Source organism: Rousettus aegyptiacus, unplaced genomic scaffold (genome assembly GCF_014176215.1).
Source record: "Rousettus aegyptiacus isolate mRouAeg1 unplaced genomic scaffold, mRouAeg1.p scaffold_m13_p_4, whole genome shotgun sequence".
Taxonomy (NCBI): Eukaryota; Metazoa; Chordata; class Mammalia; order Chiroptera; family Pteropodidae; genus Rousettus; species Rousettus aegyptiacus.
The window spans coordinates 67,756,401-67,778,236 of NW_023416307.1; the positions used below are offsets into that span (position 1 = coordinate 67,756,401).

A 21,836-nucleotide genomic window follows, 5' to 3' on the forward strand; every position below is an offset into this window, starting at 1 on the left:
ACATGACTGTCTATATACATATTTTAACAAAGTTTTCTCACAGATGTATGTGAAGATAAATCACAGGCCATCATGTGAAGAATCATTTTGCTGAAAGTTGTTAATTCTGATTATCATAAATCTTCAACTAATGTCTGTTTAGTCTATATTTAAATATGTTCAGCAATTAGAAATCAAGGCCATATGATCATTATTTTAGATCTTTTAAAATTTTTATTTAAAGGAATAGAAGCATGAAATGTTCCCACCAGTGTCAGACTGCACAGGATAGCAAGATCATCTTCAATGATATTCTGCTGTTGAAAGGTTTGATCTTGACAACAGTCCCCCAACCTCTCCTTCCCCCTGAAAAACACACCTGGCTCTATTAACTTGCAAAAACTTGGGAGAAAATATTTGTAGTATGTATAACAAATAGAGGGGCAATATTACTACTAATAAAAGAACATAATAAAACTAAGGGGGAGAAAGGAACTATACTCCTACAGAAAATTGGTAGAACACATCAACAGAAAATTCACAAAAGAGAAAAAAAATGACCTTTAATAATATGAAAAGATGTTCAGCTTCACTCATGCTAAAGTAAATGAAGATTAAAATTGTGTTGGCACACCATTTTTATCCATCAGATTAGTAAAAATGGAAAAGCCAGATAATAAGTTCTGTTACTGAGGCAGTGAGTAAAAATCACTCTTTTACAGTGCCAGATATAATGTAAAATAGTACAGATTTTAGAGAAGGATTTGGCAATATAGTGACATGACATATGCAACCTAAACTCAAATAGGTCAGGGAAAAACATGTTAAGTATGTGTGTTTGTGGTGGCAGAAGGGTTGCTTGACTAAGAAATGAATCTGGATGAAGGACATATGAAAATTTCTCTGAATTATTTTTGTAACTTTTCTGTAATTTTTAAAATTATTTAAATGAAAATGAAATAATTTATAAAAAGTATAGGGAAGAATATTTTTATGATATCGGATCAAGTAAATTTGAGTTAGAAAAATATTTTTTAAGCAAGAAACAAAAAGCATACAACTCCCCAAAAGCATTTACAACCTAGGAGAAAATAACTGAGTTTATATAATTAACTAAGGATTGATATTCTAAATAAATAAATAATAAAGAATGAAAGAAACGTTGAAAGTTAGAAAACTAATAGAAAAATAGGCTAAGGATGAGAATTTATTTGGAGAATGTGAATGCTGAACATTCGATAAAAATATAACATATTAAAAATCTATATTAATAAAATAAATTTTTAAAATAATATTAGGATATTTTACATACATATTTAATAAGATGATACTAATTGTTTTTGTAGGTGCCCCAAGAATTTTTAAACTTTGCTGAAATTGTTACAGTACCTTGGAACAATTTGGAAATATATAAAAAAAAAAAAATTTGAAAACTTGTATCCTATGCTTGGTAATTCTATTCCTATGTCTATTCAAGAGAAAATTTCCTTCATGTTAAAAAGAAAGATCTAATTTATTATGGTTAAAAATGAAAAAAAGAATAATCTGAGCATTATCTATTGGTAGAATAAATATAATATTCATATAATTGAAACCACAGAGTGGTTAAAGAAAATGGGTTAGATCAATTGTATATATCATTTTACTTTTGTACATATATACATAAATTAATCTCAAAAACAAAATATAAGGTAAAATGTATATTTAGAATGATATATATAGTAGTATATGTTATATAAAATTTAAAAATTAAAAACTCATACCATAATACTACATATGTTAATATAGTTAGGCATATGTAGAAAAGCATAACAAAGGAAAGTATATATAGAAAACTCAGGAGAGTGTTAATCTTTGATTCCACTCAAGAAAATGAAATGTGGAAAGGGTAGAGAATGTTCCTCAAAAATATTTTCAATATTTATTTCTGAAATAAACTTTTTAAATATGAGAAGGAGGGTTATAGGTGCTTCCTATATTATTTACACATTTTTCTAAGTATTTAAAAAATTTCTAATATTACTAAGTAAAATGTAACTGTAGTTGATGTATTATTTGTTTTAATCCTGTTGAATAATGAACCTATCTCTGATTTGTAATTTCCTTGTCTTCCTTTCTCCCTTTTTTGTGCAAATTCAAATCAGTAATGAAAATGACATGATTCTTTCTGTCTGTCCTATAAAATCGCCCTATTATATCAATAATAATTTACAATCCTTGATTTTTCTTTCTTCTATTTTTTTTTTAAATTACGTAGTTTCTTGATTTTTGAGCTACCTCAAATTTACCATTTTGTATTTGTTATTAACATAAAAAACAAACATTCCTTTCTCAAAATTGATATTTTTCATTAATTATTTACTTCTATTGAGAAAATTATTTTTATTTTCATTTACACATTTGTACACGATGAAGCCACACAAGCAGAGAGTAAAGCTTTTCTCCTCAGAAGATGACATTTGCAGATACCCCAAAGTTCTTGGGTAGCTACAGGTTAGGATTTAGTAAGAGAGGAATGAAAAGAAATGGACTCATAGGAAAGCCATCCCGGAAAATCACTGCACTGCTGCATAGCTAGTAATCAGTTCAGAACTCTGTAAATTGGCAGATTTGGGAATCATAGTTACTAATAACTAACTACCACTGCATTTCTTGAATGGAGTTTCCATGAGGCATATGTATATAGGAATCTTTTGTAGTGAAATAGAAAACTCACTTTTCTATTTTAATAAGCTGTGACGTAATATCCTTTTTCAGAATAAAGAAAAAAAAAAGGAAAATAGAGGAGGCAAGAGTTATCATGTGCCCCCATGCACATTATGCTTGCTGGCCCCACATTGTTGACCAGCAACATAAAAATGACTTAAAATTCAGCATAAGTTTTGACCTATTGTGTCCATTACACCAGAGCCACACAGTTCCATACTGAAGCAGGGTCTGCATCATTCTTACTCAGTCTACAGTGTGAGTCTTGCTTCTCTAAACATCTATGGCCCCCTGGGTGGTAAGCATCTTGAATCACACCTGGAAATGACTATGTAGCTGGTCCATAAGGCATCAACAGCAGATGTCCTCCACTGTGTGCAGATGAAGCTCTTTCCAATACCTGAATCTAGGACTAAGAAGTTTGTTTCTTTCATTTATTATGTTTTCATTCCAAAGTGCCAGGAACAGTATGTTAGTCAGCAGATGGAGAGCTAGATCACCACTGCTTTATTTATTATCAATAGTTTGCTGTTTCCTTAGAGAAATGCACAACTGTTGCATTGCTTAGAACCGAAAATAAATTGTATCATAAAATTAATGTTAAAAACACACATCTCTTCCTTTCATTCCCATTTAAGGGGTGTTCAATGAAAGATTTATAGCCACTTACTTATATAATGTACTTTATGACTGTTCGTAGAATTGACTATTCAAAGCTTAATTCTTCTGGTCATATATTGTACATCATAGAGTTTAATTTAAAGTGTATCTGCTTCATTATGTAGTAAATGATGCATGCACTTACTCCACAGTACATACATATTTCATGTTATAATTATGCATTTCAACATCTAAAGTATGCATTTAATTATACAGAAAAGTTATACTGTTTTCAAACTTGGTAGGCATAGATTGAAATGGTAAACACAATTTTTTAAAGAAGGAATGAGGAGAATGCGAAAATAGGAATTCTCTTAAAGAATTCATATTTAAAAAGTAAACTTCTCTGACCTCAATTGCTTTTATGTTTAGAATCATATATTTTTATCCAAAATATTATATTTACCTTATTTCAACACTTTAGGATGTTTTAGCTGGTGGCTAAAGAAGATCTCAGGGATCATAATTCTTGTTTGTTACAAATCCAAAGATGTTTTCTGTGAAGACAAATATTTTAAGTTTGTAAAATTCGACAAAAATACTCTTAGATGTGCCTTTTGTTAGCTCCTCCATTGGGCTTTCTTAGATGTTCAGTTAGTACTGTTGCCGTCACGCTATGAAAACCTGATCTCTGTAATGAACCTGGAACTTTCCATTTACAAACAGTATGCGCTGTAATTGACTCTGCTTCTCCCAGGACTAAACACATTTAAGTGTCACTCCTATTTAAGCACATCTTGCAGAACATCTTTCTTTTAGCATTTTATAAGAACACCTACTTTTCTTTTTCTTTGTACTTTTTTTAGTAGTTTCAGATATACAGTACATCGGTTAGACATTTATATAGTTTATGAAGTGATCTTCCTGATTGCTTTCGTATCCATCTGGCTCTACACATAGCCATTACAGTACTATTGATTATATTCCATATACCATATTCTACATCTCCATGACTATCTTGTAACTACTAATTTATACTTCATTTCTTCACCTTTTTCTCCAAGCCCCTCAACCACCCTCCCCTCTGACAATCACCAGATTGTCTTCTGTATCTGTGAGTCTGTTTTAGTTCATTTGTTTCTTTTGTTCCTTAGATTCCACATATAAGTGAAATCATATGCTTTTTATCTTTGTCTCTCTGACTTATTTCACTCCGCATAATAACCTCTCAGTTCATCCATGTCATTGCAAATGGTAAGATTTCATTTTAATGGCTAAGTAATATTCCATTGTATATACAAACAATAACTTCATTATCCAATTATCTGTTGATGGGCATTTAAGTTGCTTCCATATCTTGGCTATTGTGAATAGCACTGCCATGAATATGCGATTGCATAGATCTTTATGAATTAGTGTTTTGGTTTTCTTTGGAATACCCAGAAGTGCAATTGCTGGGTAAAAGACAATTCTATTTTTAATTTTCGAGGACCCTCCAGACTTTTCCATAGTGACTAAACCATTCTGCAATCCCACCAACAGCCTACGAGGGTTCCCTTTTCTCCCCATACTTGCCAACACTTGTTTTTTGATTTATTCTGACAAGTGTGAGGTGATATCTCATTGTGATTTAATACTTAAACTTCATTAGTTGGCTTCTAGTCTAATTGTTTACCATTGGAGATAATGTTTTTATTATGCTACTTTTAATATTTCTTTTGTTTTTTAAAGAATTTTTTTAAAGTGAGAATTATAGAAATGAATGAGATATTATATAAAGAAACTAATAGCCTTCTCCCCACCCCCACCTGGTTGAGCCAGTGGCACAATGGTGGCATACATGCTCCCACTACAACTGTCACCTACCTACACTGTACTTGGAAAGCCTCCTTCTGGACACAGAAAGGCTCCATTCAATGGTATTTCAAGAAATATGTGATGGCTATGAGAAGAAATATACCTGGAATGTAAAGTCCCTCATTATGGCACAAAGGCATTAGAGACAGACCAGATCACAACAGACATTCTGCAGCTCCCCATGTCCAAAGAGGACCTGTTGGAAGAAAATTAGACAAAGATGGCTGCTCTGATTCCAGGGGTAAAAACTAGATCCATCATCTGGAAAAGCACCACATGCCCTTGCCTGGTGGCCACCAGCTCTGGGTTAGTATTCATCCAGAGGACACAGGAGTTCTTCAGCTTGTTTGATCATACTGTTTTGGGAGATGACCCCAAAATCAGGAATGGCAAGCTGTATCTAGAGGTATTCTCACTTATAGGAAGAGGTTTTCCCCTCCTGCTCCAATGGGGAAGTACCTCATCTTTGAAGATGCTCCCAACCAGTGGAGGCGGCCCACACAGCCAGAATGCAGATGGTTATGGTTCCAGAAGGAAACTTACAGTGAGACTTGATAACAAAAGCCACTGTCGTGCTGCGTTCCCTGCAACACATCCAGCCCGAGCTGTTTAGTTTACCGTCCTATGAGTGAGAGGTCCACCATTCTTCTTCTGGCACTGTAGATTCACACCCACTTGTGTGAGCCATACTACCCAGGAAAACAGCAGAGGAAATTGGCAATTCCTATATTGCCACATAAACAGTCATTCCAGCCTCATGACTTATGCACTTGCTCTAAAATGTTAATAAAGCATAAGTTGACAGTGGAGAAAAAACAGAATAGAGACAACCCAGAACAGAGATCAAAATTGTTATTTACAGAATCATGATTGTATTTTAATAGCCACATAATAATCATATACAGTGAATATACATATATATACATATACATGCTTGTCTGTGAATACACATTCATGTGTATATATGTGTGTGTACATATATGTATATATATATGCATATACACATGTGAAATATATACCTTTTCAAGACAAAATTATATTTCTGTTTATTTATTTTTTAGTTTTTCTTAACCCTGGCCAGAACATGTAATATTGTAATACATATATATGTGTGTGTGTGTGTGTGTGTGTGTGTGTGTGTATACATACTTATATACATTCTATACTGCTTCACTGTTGCCCTTAACATACAATAGCAATTGATAAAAGTGAGATGGTTATTCTATTTGATTTGTAATCTGAATAGGAAAGTCATGTTATGGATGAGACATAAAGAAATCATTCTCCATATTATCAAACATTGAGATTATTTTTCTGTCCTCAAAATATCTCTGGGGACTTCTGCTCAGAAACTAACTGAAACATATCCATTGCTTCTTTTTAGCATGAACATAGTTATAGACTACCTAAAAAAAAAAAATTACCCCTTTCTTTTAATAAAATTTATTTTTCTAATACATTCTTCAATGTAAATATAATTTAATTTTGGAATACATACTTGGTACAACCAAGAGCCACAGCACATTTTTAGGATAATTTATTGATATTACACTTTGGCAGTTAACCCCTTTTAATAGATTTACTCAGCCTTTTGTGATGCCAAAGGCACCGAAATAGGAAAAATACAATCACAGGGAGTATTTCTGTTTCCTGCACCCTTCAAGGTTGTCTCTGTCATTAATTATCATTGAGCTCATTTCTAACTCTGTAATTTGTAGAAAAATCATAGTAATGTATGTGATTTCTGGTAGAATGATTGTCTCTGGCTGTTGGCCGATTTTGCATCAGTTCAGCAAATTCATTTCAGCATTCTTGATTATCTCTGCATATGTGTCTATTCTTTGAATTCTTTTTTGACCGTTTGTAACATCTTACTGGTTCTTTCACCAATTAATTTAGTTAAATAAAATTTTTAACGCCTGTTTTAAAAAATAAACAAATAGAAAGTCTAGAAATAAAACTCTAAATTAAATAACAAAAAAAGGTAAATTTAAGAGGATGTCAGAGATTTAAAGAAACGATATAATACATGATACTTCAGAAAAGAGCATTCTGAATGGTGAAGGGAGAAAAAATAGAAGAAATTCACAAGAGAGATAAACAACTACAAATGAGATATTTAACATACATACATTTGGAATCTCAGAAAAAGGGAGAAATAATGGGAACAGAGACATTATTTCCACTAGTACAGATAAAATCAAAAGTACTGCCGAATTTCTTACACCCCTAGCCACTTCTTTCAGAAGGCTCATATATTCTTAGGGATAAGCGACCTCCCAATGCCATTAACAGATTTCTGTTTTATATGATTTTTTTTTTTCATATAAACAATGAAGGTCAGACCTCCCATGGAAGTCAGACCTCTAGGATCAAAGTTTCCTGAAAAGTAGAGAAATGAGCCTTGCATTCTTTTAGATTTCATCCTTGAGACATTTAACATTTTTTTTTCAAAGCTGTACAAGGCAAGGGGCCAATAAGCTCAACAGAAAACAGGTGGAAAGCTCAGTTGAGGAGGAAATGAAATCTCTAATTATTAGCAAGACAGCAATTAGAATTAAGCTCTGCCTGGTAGGAATACCTTATGGAGCCAAAACAAATAGACCAAACATGACAAAGTTTATAACCTATCTAATCTGGAATTACCTTAGAATCCAAGTGTAGTAAGGTGATATACCCCTGCCATAGCTCCTTGGAAAAGGATATTGTGAAACATCTATGGAGAAAGATATTATAATCCAAAGCCTCAACGATTATTTAAAAATAATTCATTCACTAAAAAATTAGGAAGTACAAAAGGGAAGGAAGGAAAACAAAGAAGGAGGGAAGAAGGAAGGAAGGAAGGAAGGAAGGAAGGAAGGAAGGAAGGAAGGAAGGAAGGAAGGAAGGAAGAAAAAAATTAAACAGATAATGAAAAGAGCTCCAAGGGGTCATCCATATATTGGAGTGACTATACATGGGCATTAAAAATAACTACAATGAATGTATTCAACGGAGAATATCTCACCTGAGACTTAGAATATATATATATATATATATATATATATATAATTCTAGAAAAAATAGAAAGACAATCAATGACCTTGTCATCCACATTCAAAAACTAGTATAGAAAGTAGAGAATAGGAAATAATAGGAAACAGATATCGATAAAATAGAAGAGCCAAATAGAGAAAATCAGTGAAACCGAAAGCCAATTCACTGAAAAGAAAAACAATAAAATTCACAATTGTTCAGCCAAATCAATCAGAAACCAGTGAAGTCACAAACTATAGGAAATTGGAATGATAAAGGTTACATTGTCATAGATTCTTCAGATATTTGAGTACAATAACAAAATAATATAAAAAACTTTACAGCAATACAATTGACAACTTGATTAAAATGAGAAAATTTCTTGAAAGAAAAACTATCAAAATTCACTCAAGAAGAAACATATAAACTAAATGACTAGATTTATTTTTAAAATTAAATTATTAAAAATTGTCTCATAAAGAAAATTTCAAATGCATATGGCTTTACTGGGAAATTTTGTCTGACATTTAAGAAAGAAATAAAATCAAATTTGCATGATTATTCTGGAGAATTGAATAGGAAACACTTCCCAACTCTTTCTATAAAGCTAGAATTAAAAAGAAACCATACCAGACAACGACATTACAAGTAAAGAAATCTGCAGAAAATATCTTTCATGAACATGATACAAATAAGTTTATCAAAATTATAGCAAATTCTGTTTAAAAATATGTAAAAAGGATAAAACAACTTTAAAAATGATGTTTTTCCGAGGAACACAGGTTGATTTAACATTTGAGAATTAAGGCACATTATTAATCATATCAACAAACTAAACAATAAACACCATATTATCATCTCAATTCACTTTGGTAGAACAATTTACATAATTCGTCATCCATTCCTGATACGAATTTCTCAGCAAACTAAAACTACAGCCAAACTTTCTCACTCTCATGAAAGACACGTACAAAAATCTCTATAACTTAACATCACAGTTACTAATGAGACTGAATACTATAATGCTAGGTTCAGGAAGAAAACAAAGATAATCATCCTCATTACTTCTATTCAACATTTAACTTAAAATTCCAACCAATACAAGTAAATAAGACAAATAATTTTTTTTTAATCAGACAAAATAATAAATAAAAAAGCCCCTGTACTTGGGGATGAAAGGATTGTCCAGAAAAATGTGATGAAATCCACAAAAGAGCTACTAAAACTGCTTTGACACCGGATCAATATTCAAAAATCAACTTTATTTTTCTAAATTCTAGAAAATTTAGTTTTAGATTATAGTAATTATCAAAAATAGAAATAAAAAGAATCATATAATTTACAAAAGCACTATAATTTGAAATACTGAGCTTTAAATTGGTCTGAAGATGTACATAAAACATTGAAATTAAAGACCTAAATAAATGGAGAGATATAGTATGTATTGTGTGTGTGTATCACAGCATTTATGTATTGAAAAACCAGTTATCATTAAAATGTTAATTCTCACCCAAATTAATCTATAAATTTAATGTACTCTCAATCACTGTCCCAGTCACCTTTTATAGATATTGGTGATTGTAAATTTCATATGGAGTTATGAATACTCAAATCACTTTAGAAAAGAACAAATTTAGAGGACTTAACCTATACAACATCAAGACTTTCTGTAAAGTTGTGTTATCAAGAGAATGTGGTGTTGACATCAAGACAGACAAATAGGTCAATGGCATAAAACAGAGAAATGAGAAATAGACATAAAAGGAAAAATGATTTTGGATAAAAGTCTAAAGGTAGAACAGTTGAGAAATGATAATCTTTTCAATAAATGACCCTATTAAAATTGGATATGCATAGGCAAAAAAAAAAAATGAACTTCATTTTACACCTTATACCTAAACAATAATGTAATATGACTTTTATCCAAAATATGCAAAGAATACTCCAAACTCAGTAGTATGGAAACAAATAACTCTATAAAGTAGCAATAGAAAGGTACTTCTTTAGTAAAGGACAACTGTATACCACTGACAAGATATGATTATACTAAACTAAATGGTGAGACACAAAAGGCTTTTCCCCATAAGAATAGGAACATGAAAATGATGTCCTTTATTACCTCTGCTATTCAATATTATATTGAAGTAACTAGTGCCTACAATATAGCAATAAAAACAAATAGTTATACAGATTGAAAAGGAATAAATAAAATACTTTGTATCCACACATAATAAAATCGTCTATACAGAACATGCCAAAGAATTTACAAAAAAAAAAAAAAAAAACTAAAAAACTTCTAATAAGTGAGTTTAGGAAGACTGAAAGAATCTGGGTTAACATACGAAAGCCAATAATATTTTTATATTTTTATATGCCATCAGTAAATCAATTGAAATATAATTTTAAAATTATATCAGAGAAAAAAATAAAGTACTTAAGCATAAACCTAACAAAGCCTTTTCAGCATAAATATGCTAAAAAGTACTAAACATTGGTGAAAGAAATCAAAGATTTAAATAAATGGAGAAATATATTGTATTTATAGATTGTAGTACTTAATATTGTTAATGATATTAATTTTCTCCAGTTTAATCTCTGACTCAACACATTCCCAATCAAAATGTTAGTAAGTTTTTTTGTGTGTGTATCGAAGAACTGATTTTAAAAGTTATACAGAAGACAAAGTTACTAGATATACAAAAAAATTTGGAAAAAGATGAACAAAATTGGAGGATCACACTATTCAATTTCAAGACATTATAAAGCTGCAGTATTAAAGACAGGGTAGTACTGGTGAAAGGACAGACAAATATCTCAATAGTACAGATGAGAAAGCTCAGAAATAAACCCACTCAAATATAGTTATGGTTTTAGTGTGCAAAGGTAATTCAATAAAGAAAGGCTAGTCTTTTCAATGAAGAGTGCTGAGACAATTGGGCATACATATGCAATAAAAAAATGAAACTTGGACATGGTTCCATAGCGTAGCGGTTAGCGCATCTGCTTTACATGCAGAAGGTCCTGGATTCATGCTCCAGTGGAGCTACAGTCCATGGTCTACTGTCATGCCACGCTTAACAAGCCAGCTGTCTGATCTCAGAAGCTAAGCAGGTTTGCGCCTCATTAGTACTTGGATGGGAGACTACTCAGGAAGACCAAGTGCTTTAGGTACCAAAAAAAAAAAAAAAAAAAAAACTTGATACATGTCACACCTACAAAAATTAATACAAAGTGGTTCATCAACACAGATGTAATACATAAAACTATGAAAATTCTAAAAGTAAATGTAAGAAAATGAGTGTGGCCTTGGGTTAAGCAAACATTTCTTATTTATGACATCAAAACTATGATTCCTAAAGAAAAAAAAAAGACTTTATTAAAATGAAGAACTTCCGGTCTTTGAGGAATACTATTAGAAGAATGAAAAGACAGACCATATACTGAGAATAAAAAATTGAAATCAAATATCTGATAAGGAACTTGTATTCATAATACATAGAGAAATCTGAAAACACAGAGATAAGAAAATGAACAATAAGATTAGGCAAAAATTTTGAATAGACAATTCACCAAAGGAAATAGATTAAGTTAGCATATAAAATTATATTCAACATTATTAGTAATTAGAGAAATGCAAAATGAAATCATATAATAAGATATTTATATACATATATATCTGTTAGAATGGATAAAGTGAAAACGACTGACTATGCCAAGTATTAATGAGGATACAGAAGAACTATAACTTATATCAGATGGTGAGACATTAATAGTTCAATGTCTTTGGTAAACAGTTTGGCAGTTTCTAAAAAGTAAAATGTATATTCTATTTCCACGTCATCTAGACTCTTTATTCCTAGACATGGACCCAAGAAAAATAAAAACACTTTTCCATACAAAAATATGTGTACTGATGTTTATAACAGCTTTACTTACAATAGCAAAAAGTTAGAATCAGTCAAATGTCCTTTTGGTGAATGGATAACCAAATTTTGACATACTGACACAATGGAACACTATTCAGCATTAAAAATAAAATGATTATGATATACAAAATCATGGCTGAATCTAAACTAATTGTGCTGAGTTAAAAAAAAAACAGGAAGAAGATTAATATTGTGATTCAATTTATATAAAATTGTATAAAATAATCTGTAGTGACAGAAATTGGATCATTGGTTACCCAAGAACATGGATGGAGGCAAAGAAAGAGAGTCAAAAAAAATAACTAGTTATATAGTTATATTGAGGCGGTGTTGTGTGTATTCATTATCTTGATTGTAGTCATGATTTCATGCATGTGTGGATACAACATAACTTGAACACTTTATTATTTTTTTGTGGGGGGAGGTGATGAAGTCAGACGTGTAGATTGATTTAAAATGCCCTCAATTCATGCTTTTATGAATTCATTCTTTATTTTTATGTATCAACAATTACTTTTATTTTTTAAAACTTTTTAAAAATTAAGATTATGGGGTAACATTGGTTAATACAATTATATAATTTTCAGGTGTTCATTATAATTTGACATCTGTACATTCTATTGTGTGTTTACCACCCAAAGTCAAATATATACCATATATTTCATCCCTTTTACCCACTTCTCCTTCCTCCAAGCTCCCTATATTTGACCCCTTTTACCCCCATCTACCTCTTCTCTCCTCCCCCACCCCCTACCCTCTGGTAGCTACTAGTCTATAGTCCATGTCCACGAGTCTCTGTTTATTTGTCCTGTTCGTTTGTAGCTTTTAGGTTTATACCCCACATATAAGTGATTTCACGGGACTTTCAACTTTTTCTGTCTGGCTTATTTCACTTAGCATGATTACCTTGAGGTCCATCCATGTTGTCACGAATGGTGGTATTTCATCTCTTCTTATGGCTGAGTAATACTCCATTGTATATATGTACCACAGCTTCTTTAATCAATCATCTACCATAGGACACTGAGATTGCTTCCATGTCCTGGCCACTGTGAATATTGCTGCTGTGAACATCGGTGTGCAAATGTCTTTTCAGCTATGAATTTTCAAGTCTTTGGGGTAAATACCCGGTAGAGGGATTGCTGGATCATATGGTAGATCAGTTCTTAGTTTTTTGAGAAACCTCCATACTGTTTTCGATAGTGGCTGTACCAATTTGCAGTCCCACCAGCAGTATACGAGGGTTCCTTTTTCTCCACATCCTCTCCAACATTTGCTATTACTTGTCCTGTTGATTATAGCCATTCTAACAGGTGTGAGGTGGTAGCTCATTGTAGTTTTGATTTGCATTTTTCTAATAGCTAGTGATGTTGAGCATCTTTTCAAATATTTGTTGTCTATTTGTATGTCCTCTAAGGAGAAGTGTCAGTTCAGGTCCTCTGCCCATTTTTTGATTGGATCATTTGGGGTTTTTTTTTGTTATTTAGTTGTATGAGTTCTTTGTATATTTTGGAAAGTAGGCTCTTATCAGAGGTGTTGCCTGCAAATATATTTTCCCATTTTGATGGTTTCTTTACCTAGTTAATGACTTCTTTTGTAGAGCAGAAGCTTTTTAGTTTGATGTACTCGCATTCATTTTTTTTCCTTTTACTTTCTTTGCTTTTGAGATCAAATTCATAAAATCTTCTTTAAGTCCAAGGTCGTTGAGTTTAGTTCCTATGTTTTCTTGTATACATTTTATTGTTTTAGGTCTTATATTCATGACCTTAAGCCATTTTGCGTTGATTTTGGTGTGTAGTGAAAGACAACAGTCTAGTTTCATTCTTTTGCAGGTGGCTTTCCAGTTTTCGCAGCACCATTTATTGAAAAGGCTTTCCTTTCTCCATTGTATGTTTTTGGTTTTATTTGTCAAAAATTATTTGCCCATATAAAAATGGGTTTACTGGAAGTAAACCACTATTTTGTTCCACTGGTCCATGTGTCTGTTTTGTTGCCAATACCATGCCGTTTTGATTACTGTTGCTTTGTAGTATAATTTGAAGTCGAGCAGAGTGATGCCTCCAGCTTCGTTCTTTTTTCTCAGGATGGTTTTGGCAATTCAGGGTCTTTTGTGCTTGCATAAAAATCTGATGATTTTTTTGTTCTATTTTTTTTTTTAAAAATGCTAATGAGATTTTAATGAGGATTGCATTAAATCTGTATAATGCTTTAGGTAATATGGTCCTTTTAACTATGTCAATTCTTCCAATCCAAGAACATGGAATATCTTTCCATTTCTTTGTATCTTCTTCGATTTCTGTTAATAGGGTCTTGTAGTATTCATTATATGTTTTGTTAAATTTATTGCTATTTTATTCTTTTTGTTGCAATTGTGAAAGGAATAATTTTTTCTACTTCTTTTTCTGACACTTCATTATTAGAGTATAGGAACACTATAGATTTTTGAACATCGATTTTGTATAGAGAAACTTTACTGTATTTACTTATTGTTTCTAGCAGTGTTCTTGTGGAGTCCTTAGGGTTTTCTATATAGAAAATCATGCCATTCGCAAATAATGACAGTTTGACTTCTTCGTTTCCTATTTGGATGTCTTTTATATCTTTCTCTTGTCTGATTTCACTTGCCAGGATCTCCAATGTAATATTGAGTAAGAGTGGCTATAGTGAACAGCCTTGCCTTGTTCCTGATCTTAGAGAGAAGGTTTTTAGTTTTTCACCATTAAGTATAATGTTGACTTAGGGTTAGATATATATGGCCTTTATTATGTTAAGTTATTTGCTTTCTATGCCGATTTTGTTAAGTGTTTTGATCATAAATGGATGCTGTATCTTGTCAAAGGCTTTTTCTGCATTTATTGACATGATCATATGATTCTTATCTTTTAATTTGTTTATGTGGTGTATCACATTAGTCGATTTACATATGCTGAACCATCCCTGTGCCCCTGGGATGAAGCCCACTTGATTGTGGTGTATAATCTTTTTAATATGTTGCTGTATTCGGTCCACTAGTATCTTATTTAGGATTTTTGCATCTGTGTTCATGAGAGATATTTGCCTATAGTTTTCTTTTTTGTGTCATCCTGACCAGGTTTTGGTATCAGGGTAACATTGGCCTCATAAAATGAGTTGGAAGTATTACCTCCTCTTTGATTTTTTGGAAGAGTTTGAGGAGAATAGGTATTAAATCTTTGTATATTAGGTAAAATTCACTGGTGAAGCCATCTATCTGGTCCTAGACTTTTACTTTTTGCTATTTATGTCCCCTACTACAATAGTGTTTTGGTCTGTTTTTCCCTTTAGTTCTGTTACTTATTGCTCTACATATTTCAGGGATCCCTGATTGGGAGCATAGATATTAGTAAGTGTTATTTCTTGTTGGTGCTGATTCCTTTTATCATTATGAAGTATCTCTCAATACCTTTCTTTACCTTCTTTATTTTGAAGTCTATTTCATCCAATATTAGCACCACTACTCCTGCTTTTCTCTGAATGCTATTTGCTTGAAATATCATTTTCCACCATTTCACTTTAAATCTGTATTTGTCTTTGGAGCTGAGATGTGTCTCCTGGAAGAAGCATATGGTTGGATTTTGCTTTTTGATCCATTCTGCAACTCCGTGCCTTTTTATTGGTGAGTTTAGTCCATTTACATTGAGGGTAATTATTGGAATATGAGGTCTTCTTATAGCCATTTTATCTTTTGCTTTTTGATAGCTCAATGTTTCTATTGCTTCCTTGTCTTTGTGTTTCTATTTTCTTTATTTTGGTTGGCTTTTGTGTGTTTTCCATGTGGTTCTTCTTGTGTTATGTTATACACTTCAGTTCTGAATATTTGGTGTGTGGTTACCATTACAAATATGAAAAAGATAATTTTTTATATATATATATATATATATATATATATATATATATATATATATATATAGTTGTCTATTTTCTTCTGCATGTGCCTTATCTTCATTCCCCTTTGTGAATTTGGATCTTTGAATTCTCCCCTTTTCAGTCATTGTTATCTCAGTTTGTTTATGTATGCTGAATGTTCATTACTATCTGGCTATAGCAATTCTTTTCTCATTTTTTAAGCTTATAATGTCCTGTTCTTAGGAAGGGATGCACTCCTCAGCTTCTATTTGCCTGATAGTCACTTTAGTTTCAGTTATTTTTATTTGTTTGTTTGTTTGTTTGTTTGTTTGTTTTTGTCATTTTGTTTTAGGGGAGCTGACCCCTTTTCAGTATTTCCTGTAGTGCAGACCTTGTAGTGGAGACTTCCCTCATATTTGTATGTCTGGAAAGGTCTTAATTTCTCTTTCATATCTAAAGGAAAGCTTAGCCGGATATATTATTCTAGGTTGGTAGTTCCTTTCACTTTAAAGTTTAAATATTTGATTTCATTCCTTTCTGGTTGTAAAGTCTGCTCTGAGAAGTCTAAAGACAATCAAATCGATTTTTCTTTATAAGTTACCATATTCTTGTCCCTGACCGCCCTGAGAATTCTGTCTTTGTCTTTGATCTTTGACAATGTTAATACAATGTGTCTTGGTGAAGGCCTTTTGTGGTTGAGATAATTGGGTGTTTTGTTGACTTCATGAATTCCAAGTTCCAGCTCATTCCTTAGATTTGGGAAATTCTTATCCACTGTTTGTCTGAAAATGCTTTCTAGTCCCTGTTCCTTTTCCTCGCCTTCGAAAATGTCCATTATTCTTATGTTTCCTCTCCCGATAGCGTCTGATAGTTATTTTATTTCTCTTTCATTATTTTTCATTCTTTGGTTTCTCTTCTTTTCATTTTGAATTATTTTTAGATTTTTGTCTTTGATATCACCGATCCATTTCCCCATTTGGTTGACTCTATTTCCCAAGCTTGCTATTTCGTTTTTCAACTTTGTGTTCTCCAGAAGTTCTGTTTGGTTCCTTTGAGGCTTTCTATCTCTTTGCTCTGCTCATCTAGGTGTTTTTTTGAATTCCTGAAATTGTTGCTATGTCTCATTTCAGAATTCACTGAGTGTTTTCAGAAATACCATCCTGAATTCTCTGTCATTTAAGTTGCATATTTCTATGTCTGTAAGCTTGTTTTCTGGTGAATTTTCTCTTTCTTTCTGAATGCCTTGTCGCCTTGGTTGTTCATGGTGTTTAATGGACTATTTCTCCTCCTGGGCATTAATGGAAGTGTATTCTATTGTTTTTCCAGAAAAACAAAAAGATTTATTATATAACAGTCTCTCTTTAGCCTGCTGCAGGTGTTTTTCTTTTGGTTTCCAGTAGGCGGCATCTAAGCCTCTTGGATCCTTGCTTTATATAAAGCCTTAATAATGCCTTTCTATTTTCTCGTAGATATTTAATCACACTCACTACCTTCCTTGTCAATGTTAGCAATAGTTTCAGTAGCATTTGCTCAGATTCCCTGGGGCTTTGTGTTGATCCCTCTTGGAGGGCAAGAGGGGAGGGGCCCTCTGGGTAGGGGTTGGGCACTGAGGCACAGGCACGATTTTGCAACTGCAGATGGTAAAAATCAACTGTCGTTTCTTTGTTTCTGCTTCTCTGCTCTCTGCCCTGATGACTGGTCCTTCCGCCGGCCACGTGGAGCTTACAGCACTCCCACGTAGGTCTGTTTAGGGAACTCACTGAACTATCTCCCTTCTCCCACCCCCTCAAGGGAGTTCAGGCAGCTCCGAGAGGCAGCTTCTTTGCTTCTCACGGTCCACCACCTAACACCTGGAGTTCTGACCTTTGGTAGCTCTTATGCACAGATCCCACACCTGGACATGCCAATGTGCAGCTTGGGTGTTCTTTGTTGAATTTTAGATGTTCAGCTTATTGTTATTTAAAGGGGAAAGATTTGGGGATGTCTCTTATTCCACCATGTTTCTTCAAATTTCATAACTTGAACACTCTGAAGATATCAAGTTTATTGCATTTTAATTATACTGCTTTTATTAAAAATAAAATTTAAAAATAGGTAAAATGGCAGTAGCTGGAGGGAAATGTGTTTGTATGTCAACAAAAATGAACCAGTAGAGAATCTAATATTGACTATGAGGCATGGGATTTAATATAAAGAGAAAAATCTTAAAGAAGACAAAATTGAATTCACAGCAAAAGTAGAAATATTATCATCAAAGCAAGAAAAATTATTTCATTGTAAAGGAAATGATGACAAATATGTACAGATATAAGTGGACTAAAAATTTTAAGATGGCAAATGAAAACATTTCACTCTGCAGTGAAATTGAAAACTCGTGAAGAAAGGAAAATTTGAAAGAAGAGAAAAGCTATAACAGTTTTCTTAGAGAGTTAAAGGAAAATTGTGGCACACTAATTGCAATATTAATACATCATGATGTCAGAGGAGAATACTGGAGGAAATGCAAAAGACTTCAGAATAAAAGAGATATATATCCTATAATGTGAAAAGGATTCTCTAGCTACCAGCTTATAATAAAGACCATATTTCTTTAAATTTTTTAAAGTAGTAGTTTGGCCAAAATTAAACTATCATTTTGTTTTGTTTTGTTTTTTCTTATATTACTGGGTAGATGTAGATGAGCAGAAAAAAAATATGCTGATTCATGAAACTGAGTTCATTCAGCTTTATTTTCATCATTATTTTTAATTAGTATGATAAACTTACTGTATCAATACCAATTCTACAGTCAGAGTATAGACTGGAATAAAATGGTCAAATGTGTGAAACATTTTTATGAATAGTTAAAGCTACACATTTTAAGCATACATATGGTAAATTAAGTCCATATTCATAACAGATGCTATATGTAAATGGTAGTAAAATTATAACATTAATGTTCATTCTAAGGCCACAGCTACTATGGGAAGGAGAACACTAGGAACACTATAATCTACAAACCATATTTATTTTTAGAAAATAATGGTGGAAAAAAAGAAAGAACAGAGAACGAGGAAGAATCCATGCTTGCCAATATCCACTCTTCTCTTCTATCTTACTAACAGATTTTACAGGGGCATGTGGCCACCCAGCTAAATGCGAATCTCTTGCTTTTTTCTTTTTGCTGGGTGTGGTTGTGTGAATCAGTATTGGCTAATCTGACATGTAAAATAGAATGTTTTATGATTATAGGACTTGTTCATAAAAGAATTAAGTATTTGTTTCCTACCCTAGTCCTTTCTCCCAATCACTGGTAGAAAGATGATAGGAACTGGAATAGCACATTTGACCCAGAGAATGGCAAGAATGTCAGAGCAGTGGAAACAGCTCTAATATGCTTATGTTGTCACAGTTTCTTACTTTTGCCATTTTTTAAGCCATTATTTTCTATCGTCTTCTTGTTATAATAATTTATCAAAATCCTCCCAAAGAACTCCTTAATATATAATAATCATAATGGCTGCTGTTATCAAGAACTTACAATAAGCCAGTATTTTCTTATACTATTTATATCCTAAATGACCTCAAACGGTTGTCTATTCTATAGAGAAACAATGAGAATAGGAGAAGATAAGCAACATGCACGAGTTCAAACATCTAATAGTTTGTAGATGTGAACTGAAATTGAACCAGATCTCAGAGGTCCTAAAGTCCTGTTCCTTCCATTATGTTACAAAATCGTTTCAAGTAAAGAAAACAACCTCATCAAAGCAATAAACATACAATCTAGAAGATGTAAAAATGAAGCTGAGTCATGGTACATCCTTTTTTGCACTTCTGGAATTTCTGAGACATTCAGAAAATCCTTTCAGCTGCTTTAAGTTATTCAATAGAAAGAAATTGTACCTTATTTGTCTGTGTTAGACAAGGCAAGAAGCTGAGTGAACTTGCAGGACTTGACAACATTAAAACTAATTCAAAGACATTTACCAAACTAAGAATAAGTTGTGGAATAAAATTTTAAAAATAAGCCTCTTTTCAGAATAGAAATAGTAGACTCAGGATAGACTTCTATTTCTTGTTACACTTATTGCTGTTTATTTGATAAAGTTTACTGATAATTTATAATTTTAACAACTACTGAATCAATTACTTAACACAATTAATAAGTGCCTCAGAAGCATGTGCCCTCCAGGGAGTGTCTGATAGCAGAGTGGATTGTTAAATCTGGGAGAGTTTTTAACTCAGCCAACTAAGGCAGCCATGTGCAAAGATTTAATAGTTCAGAGGCCATCAAGCAACTCCAAGAAGGAGTGCTGGCAACTCAGTAGTGAGTTCAGTATGGCCCACACAAAGCTATTTAGGAGCACTGGGCATAATGCAACTTCTAAGGTCGACACTCACAAGGGAAGTAGCACACAAACAAGAAAACTGTATTTGTCAGATGATTGCTTGTGACCAAACGATGGCTTTCAAATTGTTGCCAGGACTCAGGAGAGTGATCCAGCAGCTGTTTCTATATGCCAGAGCACTTCATGTGAGAAAAGGTCCAGTGTTGCAAAATAGGCCAATTCCCAAAATGCCTATAAAACTCTGATAAGTTTAACTTCTTTCCTTATAGCCAAAGGACGCTAAGCACAGAAGACATAGGTTGCTTTCTTTATCAATTTTATTTTATTTTATTTTATTTTATTATTTTGTTTTGTTTTGTTTTGTTTTGTTTTGTTTTGTTTTGTTTTGTTCTGTTACTGGTAACAGTATGTGGAATCAAGAAAGCTACTGACTAAACCAAATAATGACTTACAGAGATGAAATTTCAGAAAAAAAATATCAAAATGACTTAATTTTGTTAAATTATGCTTTGAGAAGAAAATGAATGTTAAAATGTTCCACTATTGCATTTGCTTAATAGTAATATAATGTACTTCTCAGTTAGTTGTCTTTCCCGTAAACTACATCTTCCATTTGCCATCTAAAAATGGCTTTCCCCCCATAAACTTGGCACTATCTTATACTGGAAATTATATCCATAAAAACCACTGAATGTAAAAATAGAAATTATTAAAGAATAATGAGCAGTATGTGTGGCCATTGGGTGGTATTAGGCATCAGATTATTGCAGCAGAACCCCTGAGACTCCCCCGCCCCATCTCCCACATACGCACATGCACATCCACCCTCCTCTTCCAGCATAGCATCTTAGTCAAACAGAATTACAACTCACTGACAGGAATATATGTCAAGTATGAGCACCTTCACTTTGAGCAAGGTGAATATGCGCCTCAAGAATTTTGCTCTTTTCCACACATGTATCACCTTATATGTGATACTCTCTCAAGTATTTTTAAATATATATATATATATATCTTTAACATCTGCATTTATATAAACTCACAAGAGAGAAAAAGAGCTTCTAGAATACAAATGTTGCCACTGAAGCTTATTGTATTTTCAAAAGAATTTATGTACATTAAAAAGCTTAGCAACTATTTATTGAGTAATCTCTTCTGTTGTTAGTAAGGCAAACATAATCTCTTTTACTAGAGCTTGGAGTCTTGCCAAAAGACACACTTTAATCAAACACTAAGCTATATGAGTTCCAAAATTGTTGTGTTGTATACACAACAACCAAGAGCAGTGTCCTGCATATACTAAGCACTCAGTAAATACTTGTGAGTAACTCCTAATGACTTGAATTCTGTGAAGCATCTAAGTTCAAAATAACCTAATCTGTGTGGTCAGGAAAGACTGTCCTGCAGAAGAACACTAAAATTCAAATCTAAACAATTATGAAGAAGTTAGCTAGGTTAAGAAAGATGATAACTCAGCCACGCAGAGGAACATTACGGAAAAGTTCCTAAGACAGTAGCAAGGTGTTGTGTTCAAATAAGTGAAAGAATTCTAATAAGA

General features: G+C 32.6%; 1 pseudogene; it reads left to right on the forward strand.

Annotated features, from left to right (window-relative positions):
* Window positions 1-5,774, forward strand: part of LOC107515700 — a 42,187-nt pseudogene extending 36,413 nt beyond the window's left edge.
* Window positions 5,775-21,836: the final 16,062 nt, after the last annotated feature.